This window comes from Parasteatoda tepidariorum, chromosome 11 (genome assembly GCF_982258835.1).
Source record: "Parasteatoda tepidariorum strain Cologne lab strain chromosome 11, Ptep-v5.0, whole genome shotgun sequence".
Taxonomy (NCBI): domain Eukaryota; kingdom Metazoa; phylum Arthropoda; class Arachnida; order Araneae; family Theridiidae; genus Parasteatoda; species Parasteatoda tepidariorum.
The window spans coordinates 95,399,531-95,419,252 of NC_141765.1; the positions used below are offsets into that span (position 1 = coordinate 95,399,531).

A 19,722-nucleotide genomic window follows, 5' to 3' on the forward strand; every position below is an offset into this window, starting at 1 on the left:
GCCCAATCCATCTTCCTGGAAAATGGTCATTCAAAGAGCTACGAACGATGATACCCCAATGAGGTGGTGCACCATCTTGTTGCAAAAAGACATATGGCTGAAGCTCTTCTAGTTGTGGAAATACTTCCAACATGTCTAAGTATAGGACTGATGAGACAGTCTCTTCTGTAAAAAAGAAAGGCCCAATGACTCGGTCCTGAATTAGTCCACACCACACATTAACCTTAGGGAAATCCCTTTGTGTCTCACGGTATTTATGGGGGTTTTCAGATCCCCATATACACACATTATGGTGATTAACAATGCTAGAAACATGAGGGGATGCTTCGTCGGAGAACATTATGCGCTTCAGAAAATCAGCAGCATCTTCTATCCTTCCTAACATATCTGTTGTAAACCTCTAAAAAAGAAGGGGGCGCACATGGAAGTTCATTGACAAGAGTCATGAAACTTTTTGAGTCTATCTAACCATTTATGTTATTAATTTTAATCTATCTTTATTATTTTATGAGTTATTAAACATCAAAATGGGTCCGGGACTTTATAAACATCCTGTATATTGTTAGGCACTCTTATCATTAAGGTTGCATTTTAGTAGGTAAAATTTTGATCAAAAGCGCTTCATTTTTTTTTTCTTTTCTTTTTAATTTTATTATTGTTTTTTTTTTTTTTTTTTTTCAATTCAATTCCTTTTATTACTTAATACTCTATTTATATCTCGCTCGAATTTGCAATTGTTAATAAAATACTTTTTATTTATCCACTCAAGTTCAAATACACTTTTAGTGGAGGACATTTGATGTTTATACAGTTTTCTCAAATATTAAATCTTCTTTTAAATTCAATTAATTAATTTTTGTAGTATATGGGGAAAAAAATTGTAATTATTTAATAAAAAGTAACTAAAATAAAAATTTTCTTTGTTGACCTCTAAGTAGGAATTGACTTTAAGAAATCTTTTTTTATATTATTTTGCACCACTGAAATGTATTTTTATAATTAATGTTCTTTTCCGACTGCGTCTCATGGGTCTCAAATAAATTAAAACAAGGAATGTTTTATCAGGTCACTTATAGTTGTTTCTCATATGTTAATTTCTAAAATGAATGTTGTCTCAATACTGAATAACTTTTTTTTTTTCATTTATAGGGTGTAAAGAAACTTTGTCCCCAATGTAATAGGATCGTTTTTCCATCAGATTTAAGAAAAATTTATCTATGAATCATCAGCCACAATCATTGTATATTTGTAAATATTTCATCTGAATTGTATGATGTCCAAAGATTAGTAAATATTCTGTTTTTATATACATTGTTCTGAATTTATTTTTATAAGTTCAAAAAATTATAATATGTTTCAAATATAAACTGCTAGTGAGATATATTATTAAAAATCAAGAATTCTTTTCTTTAATAAACTATTTCTCACAAGTCAGAAAAAATTGCATTATTTTTACAGAATGGAAAGTGACCAATCAGAATTGTCAATAGCAATAATTAAGTTTAATAATTCTATCGTGTATTGTAATTATTCCGTATAAAAATTCTAGTTCTCAGAAGAATATTTACACTGACTTCATCTAATGATGTTTTGTTTCCTGACAAAATATTTGACGCATAAAACTGACATATTTGACGCAAAATTTTATCTAATTGAAAACATTTTATGTATTTTTTTTCTGACAGTCTAATTACTAGTAGAAACCTTTTTTTTTTATATAATAAACAGTCTAATAGTTACTAAAAAAAGTGTTAGATTATCGGAATTGTAGTTAAGTCCAAAAAAGAGTAGTTTGAAAAATTTATTTTGTAAATTAAAGAAATTTCATACTTAAGCAGGGTTCCCATGGTATTTGAAAGTCCTTGAATTTTGTTGAAAAAAATCTGGGCCCTGAAAAGTCCTTGCATTTTGCACTTGAAAAGTACTTGATTTTGTAGGAATTAAAATAATACCAATCTTTCTTACAAAAAAGTGGTAAAATGTGGTAAATTCAATGGAGGATTATTGAAAAGGGGTTAAAGAAGTTGCAAAACTTTTTTGTCCTAGATTTTTCACACCAGATTATTGTTGATCTCTATGATATTTTGAAAGTTGAAATTTCTAAAAACAATTTAGGTTTTGTAGTCAATAGTTTTTGAATGATATAGGGTGAATCGATTTAGAAACGTGTTTAATGTGTTAACTTCATTATTACGGCAGGTTAATATTGTTATCCTATTTGTTCTTTTAATTTATGAACGAAGGATAATTTTTTATCATTTATGATCAAATTTTTACGTTTAGTTTTTACTGCTAATAAATAAAATTTAATTCGACAGGTTTCATTAATTATGAATAAACATTGTGATTTATATAAAATGTTCTACAAACTGCGATTTTAATGAAAGTGATTAATGAATCACATATTGTGTATTACTTTAAAGTGATTTGCAAATTACTCATCAGGATTCATGTTTTATAAATCACACATCATGATTCACATTAAAGTGATTTATCAATCACACATCATGATTTCAATTAAAGTTATATCTGAATCTAATGTGATACATAAGGAATTAATTTATGAATCATGCCTCAAAGTTCTCATTCTAGTAGTTTACAAATCACGCATTGCAATTCACAAAAGAGAGATTTAAGAATTACCACTCACAATTCTCATCAAAGTGATTTTAGAATCACACATAGATGTTCTATATTAAGAACCTTTCGAATTGCAGTTTGCTTCATTAATGATCACAATTCACATTAAAACTATTAACTGATCACGCAACAGAATTCACATTAAAGTGATTTATGTATCACACATTGTGATTTACGTCTTGTTATTTCGTACCTTTTGTATCATTTGCTATTCATTTACAATTTACAAATCTCACATTGTGATACATGATTTACGCAATCTTTGGGACTTACTTCACCTTTCTTATAATTTTGATTTAAATATAGTATATCTTACATATAGTATATTCATATAAATGCGATTTAAAAATCACACTTCACATTTTATAGATATATTTTAAAGAAAATAAAGCTCGGTAAGTCCTAGTTAGTTATCTGTAAAATATTGTTCTACAATAGATTTTTATTATGTTTAGCATACATTATCGATATTCTGAAGTAACAAAATAGATAATTTGTTATTAAAATTGAAACATGAAAATTGTTAAATGGATACATTTTGAAATTTGATCTAAGATAGTAAAAAAAAAGGCATTTATATTTCAATAACCGTGCAATTACACAAACTTTATCAATTATTTACTAAGGTTGTTTAATGTAATATGCATTATTCATTCATTCAGTTTCTATAATTCTAATTCACTTCATTAAATTTTTCATGAAAAGCTTCACTGATGCTAGTTTTTAAATGTTGGCTTTATCTCAATTGGAATTTTTCAAAATGATTTGAAACAGCAATGTAACTATCAACTATTTGTATTATCAGCTGATAAATTTAATAAATAATTTTTTTTTTGGTTGTTAAATAAGCATTTTGCTTTAAATATATAAAATTTCTGCTTCTACGTAATTGTAAAATCTGGTTGACATGTACTTTAGAACATAATTGTAATACCGAATAGATTCTTGAAAAGTTCTTGAATTTTTTTTTTAAAAAATTGAGTGGATACCTTGCTATGTTCCCTTATGTTTAAATAATTACAAATAAGTGCAAATTTGTCATACTTGCCAAGGGACACATTATCTAAATTTATTTATCCCTGTACTATATATGTCTATCTTACCATCTCAAGTGTTTTCTGATAATTATTTTGTTTCAGAATTATGCTCATCATCTGAAAGTAGAATCGAATGAAGATAGTTTTTAAAAATGATTCTTTTTTTTACTGACCTTTTTATTTATTTTTATTTAAAATTTACTTTTTGTATTTAAAAACTTGTTTTATTTTCTTTTTTTGAGCAAAAGATTTTTTTTTAATTTTCATCATTAGTAGTTATTTTTTTTCCCTGTGCAATTGCTTGACAAATAGCATTAAAAACAGTTCAAAACCCAAAATAATTTTTATTTTATCTTACAGAATATAAAGATATGTGTCATTTACAAATCTGGTAAATACTTCATATTCTCCATGTAAACTTAACTGAACCAGCTGTTGTTATAAATCTTCAAAGAAAATAAAAATTATTATAGTTGTTTTCCAATAATATTATTAAATTTTTCTAATGTGTAATATTAACACATTAGCAGTTTTTACTTAAATGAACTTTTTTTTTAAAGATAGAAAAGAGAGATTTTTAAATTGTAAAAATTTGCAATTTTTAACTATATAACATTTAAAATTTTTGTCAGTCCACTACCTACTTTCTGTTAAAGGTTATTTATATATATATATATATATATTAATCTTTTAATGAGATACTCTCAGCTAAATTACCTTTCTTTAAATGATATTATTATTTGTCATAACCAATAAATAGTTGCTTACTTTTTACTGATTTAAAGCAACATATTTTTATATATTTCAGTTTATTTTTGATACCTTATAAATCTTTAATATCCTTTTATAACTTACTTATATGTTTAAGTATATTTTGCATGACAAAACTTTTTTTTTCTATTTTTGTATTAAATAAACTGACGATTGATTATATTGCTATGATTCTTTTATAATTTTTCATATCAACATTAGTCAATATACTTGAACACTTTTGTCCAAAAAAAGCCCCGCATAGTTTTTCACAGTATATTATTTAGAGAACATTTTTCCTGTAAAAAAAACTATCATATCCTATTGACTTGATTGAAATTATCATTTAAGTGATAATGATAATTACAAGAAATTAAACACTTACAAAAAATTTGAAATACCAATTTTTTAATCAAACATTTATTATTTTGAATGCCTATAATTTTTTTATTCTCTATTTTTTCAGTTCATAATTCGAGGACCCATATTGAGAAAACTTATTTAAAAAAACGCTAGTGAAACAGATTTTGGAAGATTCAAAAAGTCCATCTAGTCCCCAACTTCTTTTGAAACCAAGTATGGAAAATATGTGTTCCTTTCGAATGGTAACTATATATGGTGATAAATTTTATTATTATCCTTTTTTTAAGCTACTTGTAAACAACCTTTGACTTATTGAGTTCTTGCAATGCCTAAAGGTTTTTTTAAAATCTATTTTACTCTCTCTTAAACTCTTTTCTTCTTTATTACTCAATATAAAAGATGTATATTGAGGAGAAATGTCAATAAAAATTGACTCAGAAGCAAAATACTCTCCCTGTATAGATTATATAAACTGCGAACAAAGAATTGTAAGTTATTAATTTGTAACATAAGACCAAAAGAGTATATTGCTTAACTGTCAACTCTATTGGATTTAACATAATTACTAACATAGTACTAACATAACTTACATTAATTTAAACTATGTACCCTAATTTGGTTCTTGATCATTTTTACTACTGGCTAAATTAATCTGGATGGTAATATAATAAATATCAGGCTGTTCCAAAATTGTTTCTCTCTTTCTTCTTGCAAAGAATAATGAAATGAATTTTAAGATAATCTTATCATTTGTGTGTATGTGAACTTCAGACGGCAGATAGAAATACTGTTGTTATTCACTATGTATAACAAAATAACATTAAATCAAATGAATAAGGATATAAAAAAATACTTATTTAACCATATAGCCTAGTGAGTAATGACAGATTTACTTATCTGAAAGTAAACAAATAATTTTTTAAATATATAAAAGTTTACTTCTTGCCTGTTACTCTTGATTAAACTGCCAGACTCTACACAAAATTGAAAGTAAGAGCGTACAATAATTTTTGATTGACCAGCCATAAAAACTTTAAAATACAATGTTGATGTTAATACGAAGCTGTTATTCTAAGAGGGAAGCTTGTTTTTAAATTCCTTTTGAAAGTAAGATGAAGGTATTACTAATAAATAGTTTTTTTTTCACGCAGCAGCAGGTCTAAGAGATATTAAAATAAAAAAATAGAAAGAATTTAATGTGAATATGTTATGACAGACTTAATTACAAAATAGTTGTACCAAATTTATATCTTGTAAAGTTATAATAGTAACTATATATAATAGTATAATATAATAATATCTAATATATATATATATAATATATAATAGTATCATATAATAGTAAAGTATAAAATTAAAAGTTATAATATATAAAGTTATAATATATTTAAAGATTAATAATATCTTATATCTTTGAAATCCCTTTTTTAAAATTATGAGTAAACAGAATAAGTGTTCATGTTCATTTAATGTGAAATCATAACTGTAAAGTATTGCAATTTTTTCTATTTTGATTACTATAAAAATTCCTAAAATTCCCTATGTGTAAAATATTTAGTTCATTATGCAACAATTATCATGAAGTTTGTATCATTTTGTAAAATCTACTGGATTTTTTTCTATCCATGTTGGAATCTATGTCTTAATGTTGACTTTTAAATTTGTGTCCCATTCATTTTGTCCAGAAACAGCCTTTCACTAAAAAGAAGTGGGAAAAACTTTCATTAAAAAAAATGAAAAACTGGATGAAATGAATAAAGAAAATAACTATTTTCAATTTATTTATTTTAGTTTTCTGCAGAATTTTAAAATACATGAATCATTTAAATTTAGTTGCATACTAAACAACATTCAATTACAAAAATAAGAATGGTATTTAATTTGTAATTGTGAATAACTTTTGTTATTTGCAGTAGTATGCAATCTTCAGTATGTGATTTCTTAATTGAAAAGCATTAAAAAAATTGATTATGATATTTTAGCAGTTTATGGCATAAACTGTTGAAATATTATAATAACTGCCTTTTTAGAAAATATAAAAATTTATATTTCATTTCTAACTTTTAAGTAAAATATTAAAACTCTACAATCATTTTAATTTCTTTAGAAATGCATTAAATTTTTTTTTATTCCTAAGTGTTGCTTTTTTATTATATTGATGTATTAAACAGCTTGGAAATTAATACTATTATTTAAACTTCATTGCAATTAAAAACTGTTTTTTCCACTTCGGTTGAAAGAAGCATAATTTATTTCTTACTGAATCTAGAAACTTGAAACGTTTCTTCTTTATTTATATGTTAATTTTAAATTATTTTAATCTCTATTAAGTTATATTTATTTAAAACTAGTATGAAATTTAAATTCTTCTATTATTCATTATATTTTGTTAAAAAAAATTACATTCAAAAAATAAATGTTTAAATTTTTTTTCTTTTAGGTCTGGTAAAATTCCAAACATTTATAAAAAATACAAGATGTCTTGCCATGACAAACAACAAAATCTTATTGCAGGTAACATTTAAATTGTTTTCTAATTGCACATTTTATCTGTATAGGTTTTATTTTTTGGTTGTTTTATCATAGCAGTTGTTAATTAATGTATTTATTTCCTAGCGCTTCATACTACAAACATGTAAAAGTTATATTAAAAACTTCATGTGAGTTTTATGGAGCAGCTAAGGTTTTATTTTGCAATGAGGGATAGCAAAATTCAATCTCAGAAACAAACTTTTCAAATTAAGTTTGATGTTAAAATTAAACCTAGAATGATCTTTTTTTATATAGAGGCTTTTCAATTATTGTGCTATGAGAGTTGAATTTTAATCTATCAAATACAAATGCTTCATAGTGGCTATATTCTGTTTTGTAACATTTTTGTCTAAAGTACAAATACCACAAAACGGAATTGTTTATATTTAATTTCATTAATAACACTTGAGAAAAATTTTCTTATTTTCCATTGCATGAAATTTTTGAAGGATTCTTCGATACTTTTGTATCGAATACAGCTTTTCTATAGACAACCTTTTTAGTCTATTTTTTGTCGAAATGTGCAAATTTAAAAATGTTGTTTAAAACATGAGATACGTTATACATGGTGTGTAGCGTTTTTAAAAAGTCCTTAAATGTGCTTACTTTCGATTTTCGTTTTTTAAAAGTGCTTTTTTCAATGGGTGTTTTTAAAAAGTGCTTAATTTTCCCTTTTCGAAAATGAGATTTTTTTTTTATTTACCATCTCGATTTCCACCACGTATGCAAAAGCGTGGTTTCCACATTGTTCTATTCAATGTTTTCACAATTCAATCTAACATAATGCATTTCGGCGTACCCTCAGTCCGTAGCGTATGAAGGCGACAATCATTTTACATGTTTGCTGAAATACTTGCGGGTCAGCATTTGCGTATACTGAGCTGGGTTCTGTGAGATTCTTGCACTCTTATGTACAACTCTGCTGCAATTGGCAAAAGATTCCCAAGTGCAGGCTTCATTTTCAGGGGTCGCATTCCCCCTAAAATTCATAAAATTCCTAAAACTATGTGCAAACCCTAAAATTCCTAAAAATCTGATAAAATTTTGTTGGTGTTCCTAAAAAATTAGAGTTATAGGCTAAATATAAAAAAAAAGCAATAATCTAAAATATAAAAATTTAACTACATTAATTAAAACTTTTAATTTTGCCACATGGGAATTCTGATCCTGAGAGAGGTTTTTCGATAAATATCGCAATGCTTAATGTGAGTCATCATGAGAATACTATTATGTCTCTTAGACTAATCAAAGATACCATTCAAAATTATGGAAGAGTGTTGAAGATCACAACACTATTGAGGGTAGTAAAAGAATCTCACAAATCATATCAAGATTATATATTAGAAAAATGATCATGATTAATTTGTTTTTCTCTAACTTCTAATATAAATTGCTGATTTGAAATCTAATAATATCACACAATAGTTTTTCTTAATAAAGTAAGGTAAAGGGTAATAATAAAGGTGTGTAAATAATAAAGTAAAAGGGTAATAATAAGGTAAAGGGTAATATTGGTGTTAATTTATTTTTTCTCTTGATTTATTCTCACTTTTGCCTGTTCCTGAATTATGCACTTAATTTCTGATGGGTAATATGTAAAGATGAAATTTCATTTTTACACTTTAGAGATTTCATTCTTGACTTAATAAATTTCAGAGCTTTATTTTATGGCTTGCAATTATTTATGATATGTGTGGATGAATTGTAATAATCTTTCTGTTATGTAATAAATTACCGTGTGATCTGTTTTTATCCTAGCAAAATCATATATTACCCCTAAAATTTACCTAAAATTTTTTGAAAAAAGTTCCTAAAATTACCCTAAAATTTTAAAAAACTTTGCTGCTACCCTTGCATTTTCCACCCTCTGATATCGAACCGAAAAATCTCTCCATCATTTTATTGTGGTTTATATAATCAAGAAAAGAGTTTTTTTTTTTTTTATCAGAAACTTAGTTATTTTATCATGATCATGTAAAGTCTCTTTAAACTATTTTGCATTTTGTTAATGTATAAAGTGCTTAAAAAGTACTTAAAATGTGCTTATTTTTTGTTGAAAAATTTGTCTATGCACCCTGTTATATATTTCATGCAACAGAAAAAAATTCTTATTTTCTGTTGCATGAAACTTTTGAATGATTCTTTCATACTTTTGTATTGCTATATCAGGGTGGCTACCCACCTGGAATTATCAGGGAATTTTTTTTATACTGGTGAAAACCTGAAAAAATCAGGGAAATTTGGGTAAAAGCCTAGAAAAATCAGGGAATTTTAAAGAAAAGCAGGAATTTTTTTTTTCAATTTAAATTAATTTTACCATCAGTTATACCCCCTTTTTTTGGATGGACATTTATTGCCAAACAGTTGGAATATCATCAACTTAGCAATACTTTACTTGTATCAAAATTTGCTCCATTATAACCCTGTTGAACTAGAATACCACATGAAACTCCCATGGCTGCTAAATGAGTGAATAAACCTTTGACCTCTTTGGAGAATATAGGACTGTACAGTTTAGAATGGGCAATGATTGTAGGGAAAGAGGTTAGGATATTTGCTTCTGATAATAAAAGTAGAATTTTTTTTCCCTTCTAGTCTGTGGTCTGAATCCATTTGATGTTCTAGTTTGTTCCTATTTGTTGCTTTTGGGATATTTCTTTTTTGAAAAAATGTTTTAGTATTTTTAACCTAATAAAATTCTCCGGAAATTACTTGGTTATAACCTAATAACAAAAGATTTTATATAGCACTAGCTTTTTTACTCTCATTCAATGAAATCAGTGGATTATTTCTCGGCAAAGCCAATCAATTGCACGTTTTCTTGCAATCACTAACAGCAATGTTTGACAATAAATCGTTTCAATTGTTGCATAAATTCTAATTTTCTCAATTTCATTTTAGACTCTTATTACATATTTTAATTATAAAAAGGTTCTTTTAAGTACCAGCTACAGTAGAGAACCATTTATCCGGGAAATGAAATGGGGAAGAATTTAGCTTGGTTTTCCTGCTATTTTGAAGTACAGTAGAGAACCATTTTTCTGGTATCCAGTAAACCGGGAAACCAGGAAGAATTTTTCTTGGTTTTCCTGCTATTTTGTAGTATAACGATTATTAAAGATAGCAGAAATTTGACTCATCCTCGAAGTTAGTAGAGGGAAAGGGGGGAATTTTTCTCCTTGTTTGCCCAGAGAAACTTCAATTCTTCCCCTGACCGTGAAGATCATTAGATCGAGATGGGGCAGGGAAGGAACAAATGTTTTATTTTCTCCTGTGTGTCAGTTGTTTTTCTGATAAGCGGCCGTCAATCAAACGCATGCTGTTTTGGTTTTTTCTTTGGTTTATGAGGGGGTGGGGAATATGCATTGCACATGCAAAATATGTTAACGATAAATATGTTAAGGAACTTGAAACTTCTGGTTAGGAGTATTGACACGTGAGATTTATTTTAAATTCACTTTACTTACTCAGTTATCCTTTATTTATTGTGTTGAATTGTTTTATTATTTCAGATAATGCATTATTGATTACGAGCAAAACGTTTTATAATCACCAGTTATATTCATCTATTTGACATCGATTAGCAAAACAATGTTTTTTTTTTAATAAATTCTGATTTTTTAGAAATGCTGTATCATTAGCAAGTTTGTTTCTTAATGTGGAATCACATCTGCTTTCGATAAAAATAGTCTTTTTGTAAAAAATAAAATAAAAGAGTGTTCATTAATTTAAGCATATAATTATTTGTTAATAAAAGCAGACGATTATTTTATGAAGCAGATAGCAGTTTTCCTTTTTTTAATTTTGATTCTGGTTTCCTGATTCTACTACATTTGAGTTTTTTAATTCCGTTGATCTTATAATATCCTGCCTTGTTCCAGGTTTTAATATTTATGTTAGTGCCTTTTTTAAATGTTGTTTCCATTCGATAATTTTCAAGTGTTGTTTTTTATTTAGATTAATAAGTTTTCTTTTCATCGTTTCCTCCCCATATAATTAAGTATGAAATATATTGCTTCTTTTAATTATTGGTTTTGTTTTATATTAGTTCATTTGGGGATTTTAATTATTATCAAAAAATAAATATGTGAATTTTGTATTTTTTAAACTTGTTTTTCTTGTCTGAACTTGCAAATGTTTTTATCCTTTTAAATGTTATTTTTCTACCATTTTTTTTTTTTTTTAATCTAGGAGATCTTTTCGTTTTTTTCTTGTTTCACTTTTTTCTTGTAATTTGGGTTTGATAAAACATCGATTAACGGCACTTTTGGCTGATCCAGAAAACCGGGAAATTCAGTCATCGGGGATAATGATGGTACCGAGCATCCCGGTTAATTAGTTCTCTACTGCATATGGTAAATATTTGATTTTTGATTCAAAATACGAAATGTGTAGTAATTAAAATGTTGAACGTATGTAAATGTTGTTTGCAATCTAGAGAAATTTCTGAAGCTATTTCTCCTTTTACCTTAAAAACCTGGCAAAGACTGAGAAATGTATAAGAAATATGTTAAACGATGTATTAATATAAAATCTCAAAGGATTTTATTCATGTGCAGGCAAATAAATGAGCCAACCATTTAAGGTCCAAATATAAAAAGTGTTAATCGAAGGAAAGAGTTCTGTCGCATGATATTGCTTAATACAGCAACAGACATGTGATCTATATTTTTTTCCCTTTACTTTTTTGTTGCTTAAATTATCTGAACTTAATATAATTCTAATTAGTTATGTGACATATCCATAAGAAATTACTGTAATCGGATAAAATAATCAAGAATTATTAAAAAAAAACTCATATTGATGTAATTTTCATGTTCAATGAGAATATATATTTTTCTTAACTATAGAAAAATTGTTAGCCAAAACACTATTTCTTTCGCTGAATTTACAATTTATCGCATTCAGCAAATATTTTGCTTGGGCTCTACGTATGTATTTCTTGGAAAGAATGAGAATGATACTTTGTTAGGGACAGGTTTCTAGTTGTAAAAACAAAAAACTAATTTAAACTAAAAAACTATGTGGTTAGATCAGAATTCTTTAAATATTTTTATTTCAGATTAGAAAGCGAAATGAATAAGATTGAAAGAATTTTACCATCTTTTTTTATAGAGTGTGCAAGAAGAAATTTGACAATTCTGCATTTGCAACATTCATTTTTGTATTCTGACTATCTCTTATAATAACGCTAATTCCAAACAAACTACATTATCTATACATTGATTTAACTTTAGATACTGATTTAATTAAAATATGATCAATGAATTTTATAAAGAGCACTGTTTAGATAAAATAAAGTACAAAATAGCTTTATATTGAAATATAAATATAGTGTCTCTCAAAAAAGTTCATACACTAATGACTTTCAATGAAATAGGGCTCTGTCTGTTAATTAAAATGAATATTTTAGAATGGAGATATATATATATATATATATATATATATATATATATATATATATATATATATATATATATATATATATATATATATATATATATATCAATAAAAATATACTCTATTCTTGGCAAAACTGCGTGGAATATTTTAAAAACAAAGCAAAAGTTTATTTTTAAGAAAGTCGTCATACACTTTTAAAAAAACTCTGCCTATTGGTAAATATTCTAATTTTTAGTATAATTAGAATATTTACCAATTAAATTTACCAGTAGCAATTTTAATATAAAACAAAGTTACAATAACCAAATTTTTGGCTCATAATTGTAAATTATATTTTAAAATATTTAAATAAACAGGTTTATTCATTATGCCATCAATAAATGACTAATTACCTTATCCTTATGATCTGCACCAAGATACAAAGACACCATCACCACGTTTAACTGTTCCAACTGTTTTGGATAAAGTTCCTCTCTGCCTTATAATGCACATCAAAACCCAATGTATTAAGTTTGTTTCCATTCCGATTAAACATTATTACTACGTTAGGAATCTATTTATCATTGAATTTGCAAAGTAAAGCCTCATCGAAAATGAAATTTAAGCAGAATATTTTTATTAAATTTTGCAGAAATTTTTACAACTTTCAAATCTGAATTTATGAATTTTTTCGCAAATTTTATAATTTTAATCTCAGGTCACGCTGATATGAAGTACCTCTTTCAAGCATTTTACCTCATGTTGCACAATGGAATGGGACAAAATAGACTAATTTAGCAATATTCATTACTGATTTACCTCTTATGATGACAAATAATCATCTTTCAAAGGTTGTCAGTTATATAATTATGACTATGAGCCACTTATAAATGATAGAAGAAAATATTATGGAATTAGCCAGCAAAAATTAAAATATAATTTTTCTAACAAAAGTTTGATACTAAATTGCAAATAAATAAATAAATGAAAATTAAATTAAAATAATTAAATAAAACAAATTAAAGTGATAGACAATAATTTTAATTCTGAAATCCTAAAGCATTTAAGTGTACAATGATTGTAAAGTAAAATTTTTGTTACTTTTTTTTATTGAGTTCTTAACCCCTTAACTGCCGAGTAAAAATAACGTGATTCACTCCCCAGTGCCACCGTTTATCGCTCAAGTGCACTTTCTTACACGGTGTTTTGGTGGGGAAAAGGATGCACGCTTTGCAATTTATAAACAGTTTAATTTTACAAGACAAGATAAAGGAAGGAAAGAAAACACAAAATTTAAATTAAATAATAAAAATACAATATAAAACATGTTAAAACTTAGCTGTTGTATGATAAATCCTGAAACATGGTTGGACACATAAACCAACATCACATTCATAGCACTGATAGTGAGATTCACGACGAATTTTTTTTCTTGATCAAACAGCACATTTTCGCGATGCATTTTTCTTTGAAGACGTTGATGGAAAGAATAAAAAGCACCAAATACATACGGGAAACAAAAGCGAAAAAAGAATAAACCTGACCTTACTCAAATAAATACAAGCGATTAATACGATATCACTTTTCCATAACATCCTTTTCCCATTCCCCCTCCTCCGAAATTAGTAATACATTCGCAAAGCAAACACTTTTAAGGCCATTTTACAGCATTCTGAAGTAGGGGGTGTAGTTCTATTTATAGCAGAGCAATGCAAAGCATCGTACTTCGGAAAAGCGTATATATACGTCTGCGGCAGTTAACGCATCGTCTGGCCGAGACGTATATATACGCCCGCGGCAGTTAAGGGGTTAAAAATAAACTTTTGCTTTGTTTTTAAAATATTCCATGAAGTTTTGCTAAGAATAGATTATGCATCTTTTTATTAAATACCCATTCTGAAATATTCATTTTAATTAGTGAAAAGAGCCCTATTTCAATAAAAGTCATAAGTGTGCGAACACTTTTGGAAGCCACTGTAAAAATAAAAAATTTTTGAGGTATAATTGCTTAGAATCCTTTTCTCTTGCTTAATGAAAATATATTAAACAATACTTATTCAAGGTTTTTTTTTTTTTTTTTTTTGGTCACTCTTTATTTCACATTTGGTACCTACTTAATGTATCATATTAAAACATTTTTTATTCAATAAAAACAATGCATTCTGCTACTTAAAGACATTTTCTCCACATCTGTCTTAATTTTTTAGAAATTTATCCAAACATTAAAAAATAAAAAACAATATCTTACTAAGTTACAAATTATAAGAAACAATATCTTACTTACGAATTAATTTAGTACGATTATTTTTTCTCGGTGATATATTAAAAATATAACATTTTAAATAAAATATTTCATAATATGGATACTTTTCTTGTACCTATCCTGCACTTTATGAGAAAAAAACATGACGACCTGGAAATTTTAATATGTTTATATGAAAAAATTCAGGGAAATTTGAAACTGGATTTAAGTGACCACCCTGCTCAGTGTTGGTTGATGTAAATATAATTGTATTTAATGTAAATTTTTGTCATGTAGAGGTTTGTTTGATTTCAATTTAATCCATTCTATGGTATTTTCCTGATTTTAAACTGGGTCTTATTATTGTTTATTTAACCTTATTTTTCATCTTCTCTAATTATAATTTTCTATTTACAATACCAGTTTGCTTTTTACATTTATATAACTATTCTGCTTTAGATATTTTAATAATATTTATAGCATTTCCCTGAAAATGCTCATACGTCATGAATTTTGCAGAAAATTTCCTAAATTGTAAAGGCATTTTTTACAATAAAAAAATTTCGAAGGATAAAAATATTTTTTTAAGATTTATTGCAGTTTTATATTATTATTAGTTTTAAATCTAAAAGATTTTAATAAAATTTACTGGGGTTTATTAGTTTTTTATTTACTTTATCAAGTATTTTTCCAAAAAATCTATTCTGAGCTCTTAAGCTTTTTAACTTATTGTAAATGTTTTGGGAATGTATTATTTAATATTTGGCCTTGGTTTTACAGACTACTGTAGTGTTGCTACAGCTTACTAGTTATGCAGCCTCTTTTTTATAATATCTAATCTTTTCTTTTTACAGTCTCTAATTTTAGATTGATTTTTTTTTCTTTCTATTTTTATATTTCATGTCTTTGAATGTTTGCATTTTTAAGTCGAGGGGGAAATTTATAATTTTAAGTGAAAAAATTGAAAGTTGTATGGATTAAGAAAGGTATTTATTAGTAAAAGACTATTATCATGAAAAATAAACAAATGACTTTGAACTGACAGAGAGTAAATATAAACTATTAAAATCTTTTTTAAAAAAATTCATTTAATTGAAAAGTAAGCGTACAAAGATTTATCTGCAGCTAATTGTGTGTTAATTTTTTGTCATTTTTACTAAAGTGAGTTTTTTATAATTCTTATTTTATATATTTTTATATATAATTCTTATTTTTATATATAGGGGTGCAGCGTAGATCTACCTCCTAGTGGTGCATCCTGGTAACGCTTTGTGGCTAAATGATCTATAACTTTGGCTAGTACAGACATCAAAGAAAGTTGTCCCTCTCACTAATGCCAAGCGCCTAACCAAGAAAAAGATGATGGCTCTCACTTTAAACCAATACACAGAGAAAAATTCTGGTAAGATCTGATGGAATAATCTCAGAAATCTTCCTACGTGGCCAAAACGTAGGGCAGTTGGTGAGTTTCGACTGACTACCGGACGCGACTGCCTCCTCTAACATCTCCATCAAATTCATGTTGCTCAAGAGCCTTTCTGTACGCTTTGTGACCTTCAAGCAGAGATGGATGCAAACCACATTCGTCTTTGCCCAGCACTGGGGGATATCTCTTTGTGTGACTGTTACTGGCGTGCAAGAGACTTTTTGGGGTCATGGACTTTTCTTGCCATGTTTGTTTATTTTGTTGTTCCTCCATTGTGGTGAGTGGTCTTTTGTAACCTTGGCCATTGGAAATAAAAAAAAAATTATATATTGCTTGTATATTAAGATTATAAATTGTATTCTTTTCATGTTAATTGTGCTTCTAACATAGGGAAAGTATTGTAAATAGAGAATAATTTTTTATACATATTTAGATGGTTATACAAATGTTTCAGGAAAGTGGGCTGCAACATAAAAAGCTTTAATCTTTTTATGTTATTTTATTATCTAAATCTTTTTCTTAGTTTATTATTCAAAACTAAACATTTTCTCACACTTTATTATTCACTCATAATTTTATTCACACATATAAATTTTATTCTTTTCATGTTCATTGTACTTCTAACATAGGGAAAATATTGTAAATATAGAGTAATTTTTTATAAATTTGCCTGGAACTTTAATATATATATATACATGTATATATTATTGCCATTCATACATTTCATGTTTGAAGTACTTATTGATTTTAATTTTATAGCTTGTGGTCTTTGAAGGTGAAGAATAAATTCTATGTGGTTTTTTGATTATTTTCCTGGCATTTGCCTGGAATTTTTATATTTAATATTTTTGCTTTTCTTAAATTTTTGCTTCAATTATTTATTGATTTTAATTTACAACTGGTATTATCTACAGATGAAGAAATTGTAGTATGATCGGAAGTTCTCTTTGCTTTCATAATTTCTTTCTAGCATTTGCCTGGAACTTTTATATTTCATATTTTTCTACCTATTATAAATTCCTTGGTTAAGGTGTTAGTTGATTTCAATTTATAGCTTGTGGCCTTGAGATAAAGATGAAATTGCAATATAGTTATTGGACCTACAGTTTTCCTAGCTTCTTGTAAAAAAGGAATTATTACTTTTTTTTTCTTAAATTATATTGCCTTGTGCTAGAATTTGCAAATTGTACTTTTATTTTTCTGACTTTCATTAATGGTGACATTTCCATAATTCAGTTATTCCTTAATCTTAATTTAATTAAAATGATCTTAAAAATTCAAAGAATCATAATATGATTAACCTGCTGTTTTCCTTGCTACTGAAAGTTTTCTTTTGAGCCTGTAGTTGTTGAGTTGCTATTTTGAAACTAATGTATTTCAGTTTGTAATATAAGATTGTCATAATGCATTTGGATTTGCAGCTATCTTAATTTACTGGTACATGTGTGGTTCACTCTAAGTATCTATTCTTTGTTTTTATTTGTGCTATAATCCATGAGATATTTTACTAAGAACTTAATCTAGCGTTCTTGATCTCTTCTTTCAAATTTAGCCTACAGACTTGGTTTTAATATTTTCTTGGTTTTATTCTTAGTTTTCTTTTCCTGGAATATCTTCTCCAATTTTTGCATAGAAACATTTCTTCATTTAGTACTTTTACTATACTATACCTAAAAGTACAGAGTAGTACTTTTTTTGTTATTTCATTTTATTTATTATTTTTTGCTCACACAGCTATGACCTTTTCAGTTTATAAAAATATATACCTTTTAAGTTCATAAATGTATATATACTAATGCATAAGTATATATTTTTCCATCTTTCAGCTTTCTCTTGGGTTTAGTCATTGCGCATAATCACATTTTTATTTCCGATTAGTTTAAATGTTTCATGTGGTATCATTCCTTGGGATAAGTGTATGAAGTATCATATAGCCATATATGTATATGGCTAAATAACTAACTCTGTTGAATTGATATTAGTAAACTGTGAAACTCCTTGGAGTTGGTGATATTTAGTCATTAGTTAATGAAAAGGAAGCCAGAATGTTCTGATATTGAAAACTTTGAAGGGTATACTTTTTATTTTCTGTTGATTTGAAGAAGAAAAAAAACATTGTAAAAACTTACAAATGTTAGATTTCTGACTTTAATGTTTTCTTGCTGTTGGATTATTATCATGAACTATTTTCTTTCGGATAAGTTATAATTTTACAGCTTTGCTTTTCTTATTAATCATTCATTTAAGTAACTATATTTAGATTTCCGTTCACAATATTTTTTTTATAATACATTTTATCTTGAAATTCAATTTCATAATATGTGAGTTGCTAACCATGAAGTTTTTTTCCAGATTATTTTTAATGTTCTAAGCATGAAAGTACTCTTTTCCAAAGAATTATCATTCCTGAATGATTTATTATATGCTAAATATTCGTTTCCATTAGAAAAGGTAACATCAAAAACTTTACATAAACCAATTTAGTGCTTAGAAATAAAGTTTCTTGTAATATAAAGTTTCTTTACAATATGAATCCAATTATTAAATTATTCTCTCCTTGCAAACTTGTAATTTTGCAACTGAACTTGCACTTTTTTTCTTGCTCTTTAAATATTTCTTCTTACAATTGTATTTCTACATATAATGATTTTTTTTAGCAAGGATTTTTATTATTGGTTAGTTCTGATGGTTATTTATTTTTAAGTTCGTAAATATATTTTACAGTTTGCTCTTTGACTTAGTTAAAACACAAATTTAATTATTTCAAATTACTTTAAATGTTTTGAGTCTTAGAGCACTTTTTCCTTATAATTAGTGTGTGAAGTATCATCCTTTGAGTCATCAAAAAAGATATGGCTAAATAACTGACTCCATTGAAGTTGATGTTAGTAAAACTATGCAGCTCTTTGGAGTCAGTGATATTTGGCAAAGAGTTAATGAACCAGAAGCAAGAGAGTTCTTATGATGAAAATTGATTTAATTGACTTTGCCCGGGTATGACTTTTTTTTCCTGTTAATATAAATCAATCCAACATATTTGGTCAAATTTAAAGATATTGAGATTTCTTATTGTAAGATTTCTTTTTAATGTTCTTAAAACTGTTCCTAAATAAAGTTTCTATAATGTTTTTCTAAACTTTTTATACTTGCCTTTTTTATACAAAAAAAAAATTTTTTTTTGGACAATATAGTTTATTAAAAGTAGAGATAATAGATTACAGATTGGAAATCATAATGAACAGATTCTTTTCTAAAATTAATTATTTGACAGAGGCAGAGTTTTCTAGAATATTGCATCAAAAGACTAATAAAGCATAATTTTTATTTGAAAGGTTTTAATGAAAAAACAG

The 19,722-nt window shown here is 26.6% G+C and overlaps 1 long non-coding RNA gene across 11 annotated transcripts in view; it reads left to right on the forward strand.

Moving 5' to 3' along the window:
- LOC147801924 (uncharacterized) overlaps nucleotides 1–19,508 on the forward strand; it is a 34,830-nt gene extending 15,322 nt beyond the window's left edge. For 4 of the 11 annotated variants that reach the window (XR_015430492.1, XR_015430497.1, XR_015430494.1 and 1 more), the window contains 6 exons: nucleotides 1,150–1,287; nucleotides 4,038–4,068; nucleotides 4,894–5,032; nucleotides 7,231–7,304; nucleotides 11,514–11,677; nucleotides 16,170–19,508. This is a non-coding gene — a long non-coding RNA (uncharacterized LOC147801924). Of the gene's footprint in view, nucleotides 1–1,149; nucleotides 1,310–3,009; nucleotides 3,036–4,037; nucleotides 4,069–4,893; nucleotides 5,033–7,230; nucleotides 7,305–11,513; nucleotides 11,678–16,169 lie in introns of those variants that run through there. The other 7 variants (XR_015430495.1, XR_015430498.1, XR_015430493.1 and 4 more) reach the window with 7 other exon arrangements.
- Nucleotides 19,509–19,722: the final 214 nt, after the last annotated feature.